General features: G+C 34.3%; 1 protein-coding gene across 7 annotated transcripts in view; it reads left to right on the forward strand.

The window, feature by feature from the left end:
- The window catches only part of LOC106068544 (transient receptor potential cation channel subfamily M member 3-like), a 173091-nt gene that overhangs the window by 21886 nt on the left and 134576 nt on the right, over positions 1-16629 (forward strand). For 2 of the 7 annotated variants that reach the window (XM_056033933.1, XM_056033922.1), the window contains exon 2: positions 8967-9214. The exons of 4 other annotated variants lie outside the window; for them this stretch is intronic. The gene's annotated coding sequence lies outside the window, so the exon portion shown is untranslated. Of the gene's footprint in view, positions 1-4871; positions 5106-8966; positions 9215-16629 lie in introns of those variants that run through there. One more of the 7 variants, XM_056033917.1, reaches the window with a different exon arrangement.

Here is a 16629-nt window from a genome sequence, read left to right on the forward strand (position 1 = left end):
GGTGGAGAGTACTTTTAATATCATGGATGACATAATAGAGTGTGACCAAAGTAGGATGCTTCATAGAAATTATGAAGGGATTGCAATTATTAAAAGTCATTTGAAAGCAAAGGGAGAAACATCTTTAACAATGTCTATCTCCCAACAAATGAGAAACTTTGTTAATTCAGCTAAGCATCTGCAACAAGTTTTTATCAAGTCTAAGACTTACCCAATTGAGAAACCACAAGCTTCCTCTAACTTATCTACACCAGTCTCTTCATCAAGTCATACCACATCAAGTTTGTCTAATATCCCTGTTATTAAAACTTCAACAGTCATAACAAATGAAGTCTCATCTATCTGTACTACAGCTCAAGCCTCATCAACCATATCTACAACTCAAGTTTCACCAGTAATTTCCACTACTCTTGTCTCAACTATATCTACAGCTGAAGCACACAAATCTACCATAGGCCCATCAGTCACATCTATGACAAAAGTAACCACAGCAGGGCCAGGATCAAGGAAACGAAAGCATCCTGATGCACCTAACACTGTGTCTATCACCAAGTTTTTAAAAAAAAATTAATCTAATTGCTGAGTTTTTTGTGCATGCAATGTATTATATGTATATATTATATGTATATCTTAAAGCTTTTTTTTTTTAAATCAAGTGTCTACAATTTTAAACTTATTTTTTTGTAACATTGTTTTCACTAGTGTTCTTATGAAGTTGTGTATTGGATTAAATTATATTTTTTTTTAGTCAAATCCTAATTTTAATAAAAATTGCCTTAATATGTGTAAACTATTTTAATATTACTACTGTTCTTCTTTCATCAAAGTTTGGTGCTTAAATTGTATATACGGTACGTAAAAGTTACGTTTCAGGGTTGGTAAAGTTTGGAGTTTATGATTTCAGGGTTTGTAAAATTTGGAAATTTGGGTTTCAGGGTTTACTTGGGCTCATGGGTGGCACCCCTGCAACACACAGGTCCGGTAGACTAGGGCTTTAGCTTTCAATTATATATATATATGGCTCCTTTTGTCTTGAAAGGCAATGGATGCGCCCAGATGGGTCACTGGTTTTGGTTTAATCATTATATAATTAAAAGAATTATAGATTTAGATCTATCACTAAAATCTCAGTCTAGAAGACTAATATTATATTATAATGTAGATCTAGAAATCAAGTTACCTATTATAATTAGATCTATAGAAATATGATATATAATATATTTATAATTTTTACTAGACTAGATGAGTAGATCTAGATCTAAATAACCATTAGACTTTAGATTACTTTAGAATCTATTACTAGATTACTACACCAGACTGTAGACTATAGTATAGGTACTTTGATAAAAATAACTATGTCCCCAGCTCAGATGATGTGTTCATAATATTGTTAATAATTAGCAGTACATTCAGTGAATTCACTTATTTTAATTCAGTGCATTCTTAACTGAAGACTTAAGTAGGTACTATGACTTCTTTACCGTACTGACCTTAATCTGCTAGGGTATACAATTTTTTAACAGTATCACATGGCTAGACTTCCCAAACCCACCCATGGTTTTATTGATTATATTTATTTGTTTTTATTTTTGCAAGATTTAAAAAAAAATCCTTGTGATAATCTTAAAGAAGGATTCATAAGCTTTTGATTGTTAACAAACATGTTCCTTCAGAATTGAAAACTATTACATTACTTGTATCCTAGCCCAAATTTTTGCCTTTAGCTTTATAAATTATTTCAAATGCCAAGTATAGTTAAATAGGTTAAAAAAAGATTTGGTTATTCTAAGCACTGTATGAGTTTGTGTTTATATTAGAAATAAATGCAGTGTGCGTGAGGGATTCTTATCTTTGGTATAGAAAAATATATATGGGTTTGTGTATGGACTGGCACACACACAAATAGTGAAAAAACACATCATCAAGAGTGAGATTGTGGATTCTGAGGGTAAAAAAAAATATTCTTATTGTGAAATTCTGTGTACTGTGCAAAGTCTTTGAAGTTGCACAAAGTCTTGAAAAAAAAAAAGAAGAAATAATTTTAGTGTTTAAACTATTGGAAGGTTTAAAAACAACAAAAGTAGAATATCTATGTATTTTAAATTCTATACCGGGTACTATGATATTAATATAAAAATTCTTGTATATATATATATATATATATATATATATGTAAATATATTTTTTTCCAATTGTTTATGTATATCTTTAAGAAGAAAATTGTTGCTAATTGGCCACACCGAGAGCTCATGAGTTTGAGTGTTATGATGTTTTTAAATATTTAATCATAAAATTTGAATTTGAATTTGGTTTTAAGTTTTTGAATACGGTCTCAAGGGAACTCCCCTTAACAATATTTATCTTTCTCTAATCAATATTTGCCAAGAATAATTTAATAATAGATTTATGTAGGTCATGAGGGGAATATGCTCAGATTTTAATTTCACTTACTCACTGAAACCTCGAATTGGGTATTGGGTTGTAGGTTAAGGTTTAATTAATTACTCTAAAGTAATGGGATGAATAACCTTGGTGAAGGAATCATGTCTCATTATGAGTCTTAGAAGCTAATCTAACTTTATTTCTTTAAAGCTTTTAGGAGCCCCTCTTGTTTGCATTGTACATACTTATTTCTTCTCCTGATATTGTATAATTAGATATTTATTATAGCATTGACTTTCAAAGGCCTGAATTAATCTTTTAGCTTTTGCATCAAGAATTTTACTATTAATTTATTCTTATTACTTTTATTTACCTTATTGTTTTTAACTCTATTACTGAATGATAAATTAAAGTTTAACAGCATTTTTTTACAGATAGGTCATCAAGCATGTTTTTTAAATCCCATCTCGGACCGTCGGACTAGAGATGGTCCTGGCGTCAATGGCTTATTAGAGGCTGTTATCTTACAGTTAGAACCTAAAGGGTTGTAGGTCAATATTTAGTGGTTTAGATTAAACTACTAGTCGACCTACAGCGTAGCATAGCCGCTATTTAGTGACGTGTGAACACTTCCTGAAAGACCCAGTTGTCCAAATGGGGTGGGTTTGGGCAAACAACTGTGAGTGAATGAAAAGAAGGAACTCTGGAGAGAGCAACATACATTTGTCCATGACTGAAAACAGGTTTGGAAGATAAAGACATTTCTTTTGGAACGTTTGGCCTTGTGCTTTATTAATTGTCATGGCAAAGGCTAATCTAACAGGAATTGTCTGCTCGTAAAGGTAAATGGCACATTTAAATCTGATGGAGTCAGGGATATCCGGGGAACAATGACAGTTTGTGAGGTATCATCTGCGATAGTTTTACACTCCAGTACGTTGCGGTGAATGCAACCGCTAAATAGCAGGGATATGGAGAGACTTTAACCCGCATTGTAAACTCGAGGAGGGTCATGCGGACGTTCTCGGAAGTGAATAGTGTTAGTAGCGGGAAGTATTTGAGACATCGCCACAATTTCAGCCTCGCCACCTTAAACGCCGGAAGTATTCATGTAGGCAGCTTATTGTCGTATTGTCGAGCAGAGTGTATGACTGTTCTTCCGTAAGAACAACGGACATGGCGTCGCCATAATTATCCAATGTTCGCAAACAAAGCTTACAGCCATCTTGCGAAGTTCGAGAGCAACAGTTTCGTCGATGACATTTTTCCAGAAATATTCAATACAAATGTTTTAAAATAGAGCAACAATTATCCATATTTGAATCATTATGACTTTTAGATTAGTGTTATGGAGCATTATAGTTTACAAATGCTTACACATGGATAATGAAAATGACATGCAACAGCATTGATTGGAAATATATTCGTTTTTAAATTGCAGGACTTCCGTGAACTTACGGGATTAATACAGAGCCGAAAGTAAAATCAATATACATTGGGTCTCCACAAGAGACTTCCAAATTAAATGAGACCCGCAGCTTAGGATTTAAAAAAAAAGGATGACGATGTCATGAGAAGGACAGATGAAATAAAAAGTATTGAAATTATAGTTTACAGTTACTGAAACGAAATATATACGTTTATAGAAATCAGGGGTGAGAATTAAATGTATACAAGAAGACAGACTTCATTTGTTTCATGCTGAAAAGTAAGAACATCAGTGCACTAAGAAGTCCATACCCGGTATATACAAAACAAATAAATATCTCTGCCTGTGGTCCCGTCTGGGGAATGAGCCACCAACTTGTTTCCTCCCAGCGTCTCGGTTCCGATCGAGTCCCGCCTACTGTCCCCATGTCTTGCCCATCTGCTTAGCATCTGTTACCTAATCTCGGCGCCATGTATTTCTCGGTCGTCTCCTCTTCCTCTTTCCTATTGGGAGTTCCAGGTGAGGGTTAGTAGCTCGCAGAACCAGTTCATCTTGACGCGTTGGTTTCTAACTTACAATTGAACTTTTTAAAAAATTTGTGCTGTCTTGTACATGGTCCGAACGTTACTTGTACCGATGATGGTGATGGTCCTGGTGGAGACGATTGTATTTGGCCTGTCAGATTCCAGATGACTATGGCTTTCACTTTCACTGACAGTGATTCTATCAGCTTTGTACTAATTTAAGTTTCAAAATGAACACACTAACTGGTGACTAACTGCGTAAGCTAAATAGATATAATAACACATATACTAATCCCTTTTTGAAAGTAAAAGACACATTTGTGAAAGTGCGAGATTTTCTCATTAAAAATACTTATCAAATCGTACTAGCTGTGATGCCCCACATCTGGTTCACCTATCAACGTCTCAGACTTGTCTGACCTACAAACATAATTGCGCTCCTGTGTGACCTAACGTTTATCATGCGCTTACTGCAGTGGTCACGTGCTGTTCTCTTTGGCGCTTGAAAGCACACACACAGATCTGCATTAATAAATCCTTATCTACAGTTTTATTCTCAGTGCTTTTGTTACGCCCTGTTACGGAGTGTGCAAGACCTCATCGTCACGCACTGAAACATAAAATATATGCTAGTCAATGAAACATTGTGAGCTTCAGCACGTTTAGTGAAACCTTACAATGTTTTCAATTGTGTAAACCAGCGTTGTAGTTTTCTCCTTTTATTATATTTATTCTTGTACAATGTGCATTTCCTTTCTGTTCAGTAAGCAGTAAGTATACAGTAGAACTAAATTCTAACAATACCTGCGCTTAGTAGAAAGGATAAACTTGACTTGTAGTAAGTAGGCCTACTCTACTCAGTGTGACCAAAAGGAAATGGCCTTTAAGTAGTGCATGGGCTACTGTTCAATGGAATGTCTAGCTTGCTATTTCATTTGGAAAATAGAAACGTTTTTAAAGATTCATTTTTAGGTTTAATACAAAAAGGCTACCGTTATGATGACCTTTTAAGCGTCTTTCTCTGCTCAGATAACTCTTAGTGCACAGTTAGATTTAAAAGAATAAAATAAAATGCACTACAGATATTTTACAGTTTCTATTATTAATTTTGAAAATCCTTATGGCTGGAATCTACCCTAAACCTACTTGAGTGGTTACGGATCTCGAAAATGGCTCTAATGATTTTCCTATAAATTTTTCATTTTATCTATTCTTAGGGGGAAAAATTACTAGCTAATTTGCCACACAGGGAAAACTCTGGTTTGACCGTTATACTTTTTCAAAATATAATCATCTTAAAATTCAATTTAGCTTTTTTAAAATTTAGAACACACTAAGTGGGAATTCCCGCATTTATTTAATGAAGAGCTGAATAAATAAAATAGATAAACCAAAGACCTATATATATTTTATATCTAGACTGGACTTGGAGATCTTTAAACACTACAAAAAAATGTCTAGAATTTTTTTTTTAAAGTTGAAACAAGGCGTTGTTTTGTAAAGTAGTTATGAGGAGTAATTTTTTTTCAACCCTAACTTATGTAACATATAATTTAATTTTTAGATCTAGATCTAGTAATTGAACATCAAAAATAAGAGTACTCTCGTCTCATAATTATTATTTTGCAATTTTTAGATACATAATCTAGGGGTATGTTACTTGTTACAATTTAATTGAATGGGGATACATTTTTTCCTGTAAAATAGAGATTAGATTTATTTAAAAAGTGAAACGCTTGAATAGTTTTCTTTTTCCAATGTGGTGCTTTTTAAAACAGTACATTTCCTACTCACTGATGTGCTTGTATTCGTTATAACTATGCAGGCCTCTTACCAATACTTTATATTCCAAGCATAGTCTAGTACCTACAGTCCTGTCCAAAGTATATTCAGTACTAAGAAATGTTTCTTCTACACACAGTAGACCCCACACACATATTCACGTTTTCAGTTCACTCAGAATCTTATGCTGTCCAAACTATTGGCAGAGTTAATTATGTTTGTATAAAATGACATGGCATAGATTTTATTAAAGATTTTGTGTGACTAGCCAGTCAGAATTTATCCAGATCTAGCAACTACTAAATGTTACTATCCCACATTTATTTTGTTTAGCCCTAAAGTGTATTTTACCCCCCCCCCCCCGAAAGAGGGATAGCCGCTATTAGTTGTGTGTGGTCTGTCGGTCCGTCCGTCTATCCCGTTTTAATCTCAGAAACTAGAAAAGGAAATGAAAATCGGATATCATATTGTAGACCTTTACAAGTTCTAATACAACGGCTTCTTTTTTCTATTTCAAAAGTGAACCAATTAATTTTTTAAAATTATTATGCAAGAAGATTTTTCATATAAATACACCATTTTTACAACTATTCACTATTAAAAAACGCCGTAGAATGTTTAGTAAGGAGCATATATCCAGTTTTATTTTTTCAAAAACAGGTTTTAATAAAAATTTGCATGACTAAATTACGTACTTTCTGTCATACAAGCTACTTATATTTCAAACAAATTGTTTACTTTAAAAAAACAACAGAGAATTATATTTAATATGCATATAAGTCGAATATAATTTAAAACAACAATTATAAGCTGCGTTTCATATTATACACGTGAAATGCATTTATACATTTAAACAAATGGAGAAGTTTCTTCTTAAGGCCTTGAATAATAAGGCTGGTTTGTCGACGCCTTGCATAGATCTGTACTCTGGTGTCAGCATTGAGCGCGTCATTAGAAGGCTGTATTTTTATGCATTGTATATTTGCAGTTTATGTTCCCGTTTTGTATCTAGGTCTCATTAATGGGTGATCCCTAATCTACTAAGTGGACGCTAAGTGTTAGTTAGTTAGTTAGTGTTAGCAGGACATTACATAGAACATGTTCTGACTTTATAGTGTCATTTTAATTTTTTTTGACTGTTAGAGCGTGTCGCCAGAAGGTGTGTGTAATTTGTTCTAGTGAACCGCCATGTGGTGTTGTCAGCTCATCGATTACCAACCGAGTCTGGACTATAACAGTGTCAGCACTAGTCATTATCGGTAGCCTATAGTAATGAAAAGTTTTGCTTCGATGGCAAACGTACAACTTTCATGCATGCTGGGTAATATATTTACAAATATTGACTGAGAGTTGATGTGTCGATTCAATGATTGTAACTTATAGTACCCTTCTAGTGGTAAGAACTATATATGCTATTCGGCTCTTTTATACGCACTTAAGACTAGTCATAACTGTATGGACTGCACTTTACAAAGTTGTTTCACTGCCTACGTGTGTTTACTTGGTGTGTTCACCGTGTTGAACAAAGACTGTGCTGTAAAACGGAATTATTTGGATTCGTTTTTTCTGTTTTGACTCCTAGAATGCATGAATAGGTGAAGCTCATATAAATGTACGTTTAAAAGTGTGTTTTTCAATGGTTTGTTTTTGTTTGTCCCGGAATCAACAGTCCAACAATGTAGATCTGTATGTAACCCGAGTGCATTATTACGTAGTGTTGCACTCTGTTGACTTCTTTTTTTTTATGTCGCGTATTTCTGACAGAAACTCGGACACTAGCCCATCATAACCAGTGATTTAGGCGAGCAAGGCCTGCTCGGATTTCTGAGCTCGTTGGATAATGTTGACCATACTGATGAGAAAAATCAACAGACGGAATCTTGAACTGATAGAGTTCCACGGGAAACGTATAGCTCTTAGATCAGAACTCTCTAAATGTCATTTCTGGAAATGGACAACTAACTCGGTTACGTCGCGACATTAGAGTAGATCTAGAAGCAGCCATAGAAAAACAATAGGCAAGCTGTTTTCATTGAGCGTTTTTAAGTGAAGCCAACGTAACTATGTCTATAATAGATATTGTGAGACGAATGATAACAGCGTTGTGTATTCACATTTCTTTCAAATTTGTAATTACCTCGAAGATACGTTACAAACTTCAGCAACTATGGTCACATTTTGTTAGTCAATTGTATTTCTAGACATACAAAAAAAAAAAAAAAAGATTTTGGAAAATTTGATTTGGTTTTCATATTTTCATTGGGCTCCAAGGGTTACTTTAGGTCTTACAAAAGGGGGGGGGGGATAGGAAGAAGAAAAATACTTGTCTTGGTGGCTTGGATGTGATCTTCTGTCACGTGCTACCTACTAGAGGTTTGTGTGTTACTTGGTTTCATCAATTGGATAGCTATTGTCACTCATTACTAGCTATAGATGATATAGAAATGGATTTACAAAAGTAGCAGCAAAAAAAAAAGTATGTTAAACATCCATCCACTTGTTTCGGGACTAAAACGATTTCAGAATTCAATAAGGGTCGTAACAAATAGATGACCAACAACTATATAAAATAAAAGCGACATTTGTTTAAAAATATATGGTGGTACTAGTTACTGGTTTAATGGTAGTATAATTGTGAGGTATTTTAACAAACGTATTATTAATAACATTTTTATTTTGCTTTTAAGTTTTTTTTAGACATACATTTACAAAAGCTACAGCGTTACTTATCAGTTCATTTTTCATGTTTCTTTCTTTTTGTTTATTTAAAGACCTTTTTTTTCCCCTTTAATATTAGAACCTGTTTTCTATTGTATGACTTTCTCATGTGTATATCTATGTTACAACAGAACTGCAAGAAGGATGAATTCAGTGCTGAATACTTTGTAGATTTCCACACCAATACGATCTTTACACGTAACTCATCAGGCCGAGATCTAGTAACTTTGGGACAGTGTGAAAAACGTTTCAAAGTTCTCTGTTGGTCTGGCGCTTTCCGTCCAAGAAAAGTACTTGCTTACAGGGATGCTCAACTCTACTGTAAGAGTATTGCTGAGTGAGATTCCATCAAATCTTGAGTTTTATCTGAAAGCTCGTTGTAAGTTTTAAGATTTCCAAAGTTTTTTCCTCACTTAAATCAATCCTCTCCATCCCTCTTGCTGTCTCTCTCTATCTCTGTCTCTCTCTCTTTGTTTCTCTCTTTCTCACGCTCGCTTAAGCTTTTGCTCACCTCTGACAAGCTGCTTGCTTTGCTTACGGCTCTTATCAGTGCTGCAAAGTGTGATGTCATTCTATGGTCGCTTAGTGTTTTTACTTCACAAAAGAACAATGGCTTTCTTTGCATCCTGACGTTCTTAAGATGGTGTGATGAGTTTTAGAACGTTGTGTCAAGTGTAAACTTTATACCATCTTTAACTATTTTCATCCAATAAACCCTAATTCATAGAAGCTAAAGTATTGGACCAGACTTGTCTCTAAAAAAAACAACAGGAACTCTATTATTCTTCATGCTCAACTAGTTGTTCGTGTTCTATCCCTCATTATTTCATTCATATTCAGTTTTTCATCAATTATCAATTTATAATGTCTTGATCATGTCAGTCTCTAGGAATGCCCCCCCCCCCCCAAATCGTGCTGTTTCTATTCTTTCTAAAAAATAACTATTAGTTATCTATCATATTTATACATAACTCTGGAAAACAAATAGGAAAAATAAGAAATTTGATTATAATATTTTGTTCATTAATAGTAACAAACTTATGGTATTTTTAGAATCTATAAGCTTTAGGAAGTATTTTTATTTCTGGAAAAATGTTTTTTTAATGCCTTACAGCAATCAAACACTATATAGTTCAATGTCTTTTTTTTAACCTTGTAAGACACTGCAAGCACTTCATAGCATAAAAACGTCTTTTGTTTCGCCGTCGAAGTCCTTGTCGTTCAGCAGAACCTATTAGTTTCTTGTGCTATGAAAACTGTCAACCTAATCATTTCGACCAATCCACTTCCTCGTTCATCTCTTCCTTTATGTGACTGGGCTAGGTTAGCGGAAACAAATCGTCACCAAAATGCATGCATAATTCAAAGAGTGTAAGCAAGGAAAAAGACAAGATTCTGAATAGAAATATGAATGCGAGCGAAGCCTTGTATTGGTCCTAAATGCTTACAACAGAATTTATAACTTCAATCAATAGCTAGAACGATAATTCTGTAGAAATCACCTTCGTCTAATTTGTTATATGCTTCCCATAGAAAATGAACCAGAAAAAGTTATAGAAGCAGCAGAGACGAACATTGAATCTAATCAGAGCGTCTTGTAGCATGAACTTCAGCCTTCCATGAGTTCGGATCAAGATGAACTGTCTGTTCACTACTGATATCTAACTCTTTTTTTTCCCTAATCTCTACCTTATTTTATTCTGAGACTAATAACTCTTGTAAGCCTACTGATCTTTCGGGTAAATCTTTTATGAAAGCTTTCTAAAGCCCTCTTGGTTTCATTTGCTTTTTTGCTTACTTGTTGACATGTTGATTAATAATAAGCACTATGTGCTATCCCACGCAGCACATCGTTATCATAGTTCCAATGACATACTTCGAGGCCAGACAGACATTTTGATCTTATGGCTATGACATGCTCTAAGCCAATGTTTCCCAAACTTTTTCATTGGTGTCTAGTAGATCCCTTGCAATGTTATCCCGTTTTCGGTAGCCCCCCCCCCTTCCTGAACACATTCTACATTTTTGACAATTCGTCCACTCCAAATGTATTTCTTTCACTGATTTCTAAGTCGTGTTTAGATTTTAATGAATTTCGAATAAAATACAAAGCAAAAAAACAACAACATATTTTTTTTATTATCTATGTATTGTTTACATATGAATTCACCAAACACCTACTATTGAGCTGCCTTCTGGTGATACATGTAATCCTTAATATCTGATAACTATCAGGTGTCGTCTTTTTGAAGCCAAAATAGTTGATATCCTTTTTTTAAAAATTGTACTTTAAGCTCATTATTAGTATTTATTCCGAGCAATTCATCTTGTATTGTTACATATCGTCTCTTCTATGTCTATATTATCATCATATGGATTAGTTATTCATTAAAGTGCTACCACATTTATAATATTATCACACCTTAGCTGAAAATCGCAATAGAAGGCATTTAAATGTTCAACATAAGCCTAAGCATAATCTTCTTGACAGTTTGAAGTAAATGAGGAAGTCGGGAAAGTTGTCACTTTTAACCCTCCAAGCGTTTGATAATCCTTCATTAATTTATTAGTAAGAAATGATAAGATCATGGACTTCATGTTTATCAAATTTAGGTTATCATTACATGTAACAAGTTTGTTCAATATTCTATAATTTCCATTTGATTACTGGTTTGTTTTAAACTTGGATCTGAAACATCCAAGAACTCTTAAACAATATTAAAAGATAAGAAAATATTGTTAGAATTAAGCCTTTCGATAACCATTATACTTATTATATACTATTAACCATTATACTTCTTTGTGAAGGAGCAAGTTCTCAGCAAAAAGCAGTTCTTCGTGGATTAGTTGATTGATAATAAAACAAACATAGCCTAAGTGTTGTGGAGGGTCGTTGACTTGTAGGCACCAAGTTGCTGGTAGACAACTAAACCGCTGTAGGCGTAGTATATCTTATAAAACTTGAAATAGCTTGAATATTTGTGTGTGTGAACACTATTACATATGACTTTTATTACAATATAGACAAAGTCAATTTGAGATTAAATGAAATAAATGTAGTGGATTGAAGTAATAATATAAAAATGGCATTTTGAAAAAAATCTTACTCACTACAAAAAAACACGCACGTCTTTTCACTCTGGCAAGTCGTCTGACAGCTGACAATAATGCCTGCTTAACTTGGGTCTATGAAGACAATAATGCCTGCTTAACTTGGGTCTATGAAGACAATAATGCCTGCTTAACTTGGGTCTATGAAGACAATAATGCCTGCTTAACTTGGGTCTATGAAGACAATAATGCCTGCTTAACTTGGGTCTATGAAGACAATAATGCCTGCTTAACTTGGGTCTATGAAGACAATAATGCCTGCTTAACTTGGGTCTATGAAGACAATAATGCCTGCTTAACTTGGGTCTATGAAGACAATAATGCCTGCTTAACTTGGGTCTATGAAGACAATAATGCCTGCTTAACTTGGGTCTATGAAGACAATAATGCCTGCTTAACTTGGGTCTATGAAGACAATAATGCCTGCTTAACTTGGGTCTATGAAGACAATAATGCCTGCTTAACTTGGGCTCTATGAAGACAATAATGCCTGCTTAACTTGGGTCTATGAAGACAATAATGCCTGCTTAACTTGGGTCTATGAAGACAATAATGCCTGCTTAACTTGGGTCTATGAAGACAATAATGCCTGCTTAACTTGGGTCTATGAAGACAATAATGCCTGCTTAACTTGGGTCTATGAAGACAATAATGCCTGCTTAACTTGGGTCTATGAAGACAATAATGCCTGCTTAACTTGGGTCTATGAAGACAATAATGCCTGCTTAACTTGGGTCTATGAAGACAATAATGCCTGCTTAACTTGGGTCTATGAAGACAATAATGCCTGCTTAACTTGGGTCTATGAAGACAATAATGCCTGCTTAACTTGGGTCTATGAAGACAATAATGCCTGCTTAACTTGGGTCTATGAAGACAATAATGCCTGCTTAACTTGGGTCTATGAAGACAATAATGCCTGCTTAACTTGGGTCTATGAAGACAATAATGCCTGCTTAACTTGGGTCTATGAAGACAATAATGCCTGCTTAACTTGGGTCTATGAAGACAATAATGCCTGCTTAACTTGGGTCTATGAAGACAATAATGCCTGCTTAACTTGGGTCTATGAAGACAATAATGCCTGCTTAACTTGGGTCTATGAAGACAATAATGCCTGCTTAACTTGGGTCTATGAAGACAATAATGCCTGCTTAACTTGGGTCTATGAAGACAATAATGCCTGCTTAACTTGGGCTCTATGAAGACAATAATGCCTGCTTAACTTGGGTCTATGAAGACAATAATGCCTGCTTAACTTGGGTCTATGAAGACAATAATGCCTGCTTAACTTGGGTCTATGAAGACAATAATGCCTGCTTAACTTGGGTCTATGAAGACAATAATGCCTGCTTAACTTGGGTCTATGAAGACAATAATGCCTGCTTAACTTGGGTCTATGAAGACAATAATGCCTGCTTAACTTGGGTCTATGAAGACAATAATGCCTGCTTAACTTGGGTCTATGAAGACAATAATGCCTGCTTAACTTGGGTCTATGAAGACCACTGTTCTAAACCTATATTGCCAACTTTTACCTTTAGAGCAATAGTCTATTAAGACAAAATATGCTTTGTTGATAATAGACCTACTAACAAAATCTGCTTTGTTGTTAGATCTAGAACATTATTTTTGTCTACAAACATATCTTGTCGCAAGGTACAATCTTTTGTTAAAAATGTGTCTGTCTTATGTCAATGCGCTACCTTTGCTGACAAATGTTTACAAAGGCTCAGCATGAAGATGAAAAGAAACATACGTCTATGATGTGCAGTGCGTTAGTTTTTATTCAATAAAATGCTCACAAGTTCTCAAGCAAGAAACTCTAATGTAAGGACAGTACTGACGACCTTACTGTATTAACCAATGCTATAATAATAATAATATTAATTGCAGATGTTAAGCCCTTTCACCCACGCATATATATTCACTGTTAACATGACTTTCTTTGATGCTTTGTTCTCTTCTGCGTCAATAGTAGTTGTGATGAGATTTTTACTAGTTTTAATCATAACATAGAAACAAGCAAAATACACACACAAAAAATACTTTAAAAAAACAACAACAAATTAGTTTGGATCAGTCATTTGTAATTAGTCTCAAAGGACAAACTATAAAGGGTGCTAATTCAGCTTATACCACCACTTCAGTCAAGTTGTATTTCTTTCCTTTGGAAAGGAGACAAATTCAACTTATAGCTCCACTTCAGTCAAGTACAATGTCTTTCCTTTGTTTGAGATACAAGTACTTTATTACTAATACTGAATTAACTAATTGGTTAATTTTTGTTTATTGATTCTTGTGTTGTCAGGTAAAAGAAATAATTGTGCAAAATTTCAGCTTGATAGAAGAATGGGTGTCGGAGAAATGACGTGTACATACTTTTGGCCAGACAGTCAAACACTCAGACAGAGTGACTTGATATAAGCTTTGTAAAAAAAACAACAAACTATTACGTCCCTTGTTTTGACGTTAGTCCAAAAGCAGCGTTTTGTTTGACTCATTCATATTGTATTTATTAAAATTTCATTGTAAATGGATAGAAATACTGAAAGTAAAAATGTTATTTTAGTTTTTGCTTGATTATATCAATAAAACTAATAACTGATGTCCCCGGCTTTTTTCAGCGTTTTCTATTATTTCCCCCTTTCCTTTAAAAATAATATTTTAGAAATAATAATAAAAAACAGCAATGTAAAAACGTTTTAAAAGAAACAAAAGTTAGAATATATTTACAACAAACAATTCAATTCGATTCTCCCAAGGGGGAAATAAGCAATTTAGAATTTCCATCACGTTAACAAATAGCTACTTAACATCTTTGCGACCTTTACGTTAGAGGCTAGATACATAAACCTTTCCTATGTCAGAAAGGGGCCCAGTATTCTTACCGACATTGAATTTTTAAGAGAAAACTGACAATCCTGACCTTTAGAGGTGAGTGACCAAATAGATAAACATTTGAACGGGTTAAAAATGGGTTCTTTAAATTTTAACCTGTGAAATACATCTGCATGGAATTGATATTTAGTCGGTGCTGAACATCAAAATAAACTTTAATGTATAGAAATAAAGTGACATAATCTTATATAAATGATTCACCTAAATCTTTCCTTAGGTGAAAGGATTTCATGTAACAAATGTCAACTTGTAGGTATTTAACCCTACAAACATATTTCATTGAGTCATGAATATGCATATTTTGGTCGGACACCGAGCCTGTTTAAGAATAGAATTCGGATCTAAAAGATTCCCCACCTAAATTATTACTTATCGGTGTATATAGTTTGATTTGACTAGTTGCCATATTCCTTGGATGTCCATTTTATTCATATCTGACAAACATTAAGTTTTAGATTTAAAATATATTCAGTCAAAATCCCATGTGTAGATTTTCAGTTTGATCGAATCATTGTAGGAATTTGTTTCTAGCGGTCAAACAGCCACATTTTGCTTTATATATTTTATATATGCCCGCTATAGGACGTCTAGTTGAACAGGAAGGTGATCGTACGACCATCAAGACTCTAGGAGACGATACAAGCTCTATTTCTTTCACACTTCAGTGTCGGCACGTCCCAGTTAGATGGAACGACTTTATTTGACCAAAGCTCTTTTTTTTTCCTCTACGACTTATAGTGCATTGAAGGCGCATGGAGAAGTACATTACTGAAACTCGAATGCAGTAAAAGATTAGGGGGAGGGGGGGGGGGGAGAAGCGCAGAAGCATTTTTTTTTTTTTTTTTTTGGTTTCGAGTCCAAAATAAGCGTCGGATCAGATTCTGGAAGTGGATTAGCCATAGAGACATAATATTTTACTATTTTCAGTATTTATATATTACAAGATTCGTGTCTTACTGTGCTTTATGTAGATACCAGAAATTCCAAGGTTAAAAGAGTGACATTCATTTTGTGCCCACTCTGTCAAAGGACGTATATTTTAAAGTTTACAGCGGCTAACCAGTGAAGTTCAGGTGTGGAAATTACAATTAGATTATAACGATGAATAGTATACACATTATAGATCAGTTAATACCATTTAATGATTATAAGTTACACAATTGATTGGATGGATACATCTCTAACTTAGATACAAATATCAGAAACAAGCTAGACATATATATACAATATTACAAAATAAATAATTAAATGTATGTATGCATCTATGCATTTTTTACGATTCAGTCTACGCACAAATTTAGGACGGATGTGTTTTTCACTGTAGAACTTTGACTATATATTGACACTTGACAACACAATGACTTTAGAAGGATGTGTTTTCACTTTTAAAACTTTTGACTACATACTGACACAAGACCCTTTGTTGTCCATTGTATTACTGAGTCGTCGCGTTCAGTGAGATCCTTGCACTGTCAAATTTTCAATCTAGAAATGTGCAGTACCTGCACTCTCATATTCGTTTTGAAAAGAGCAGTTTACTTCAAGTTGACATTGTATACGACAATGTTGAAACCTAGTAGATGATCTAGCTGCTATTGCCCCTGCCAACAGTCGTCATGGATTCCTACAAATGTATTATCATGACCAAGTGTAACATTTTGATTTTGGACAGGGGGGCACGGATTCAACCTCAAGGGAACAACATTTCAGCTCCACCGGTCTGTGCGTGTGTGCTAAATTTCTTTTTGATCTGTCTCTTAAGCTTTTGCCGAAAAACTACAA

This window comes from Biomphalaria glabrata, chromosome 1 (genome assembly GCF_947242115.1).
Source record: "Biomphalaria glabrata chromosome 1, xgBioGlab47.1, whole genome shotgun sequence".
NCBI lineage: Eukaryota > Metazoa > Mollusca > Gastropoda > Planorbidae > Biomphalaria > Biomphalaria glabrata.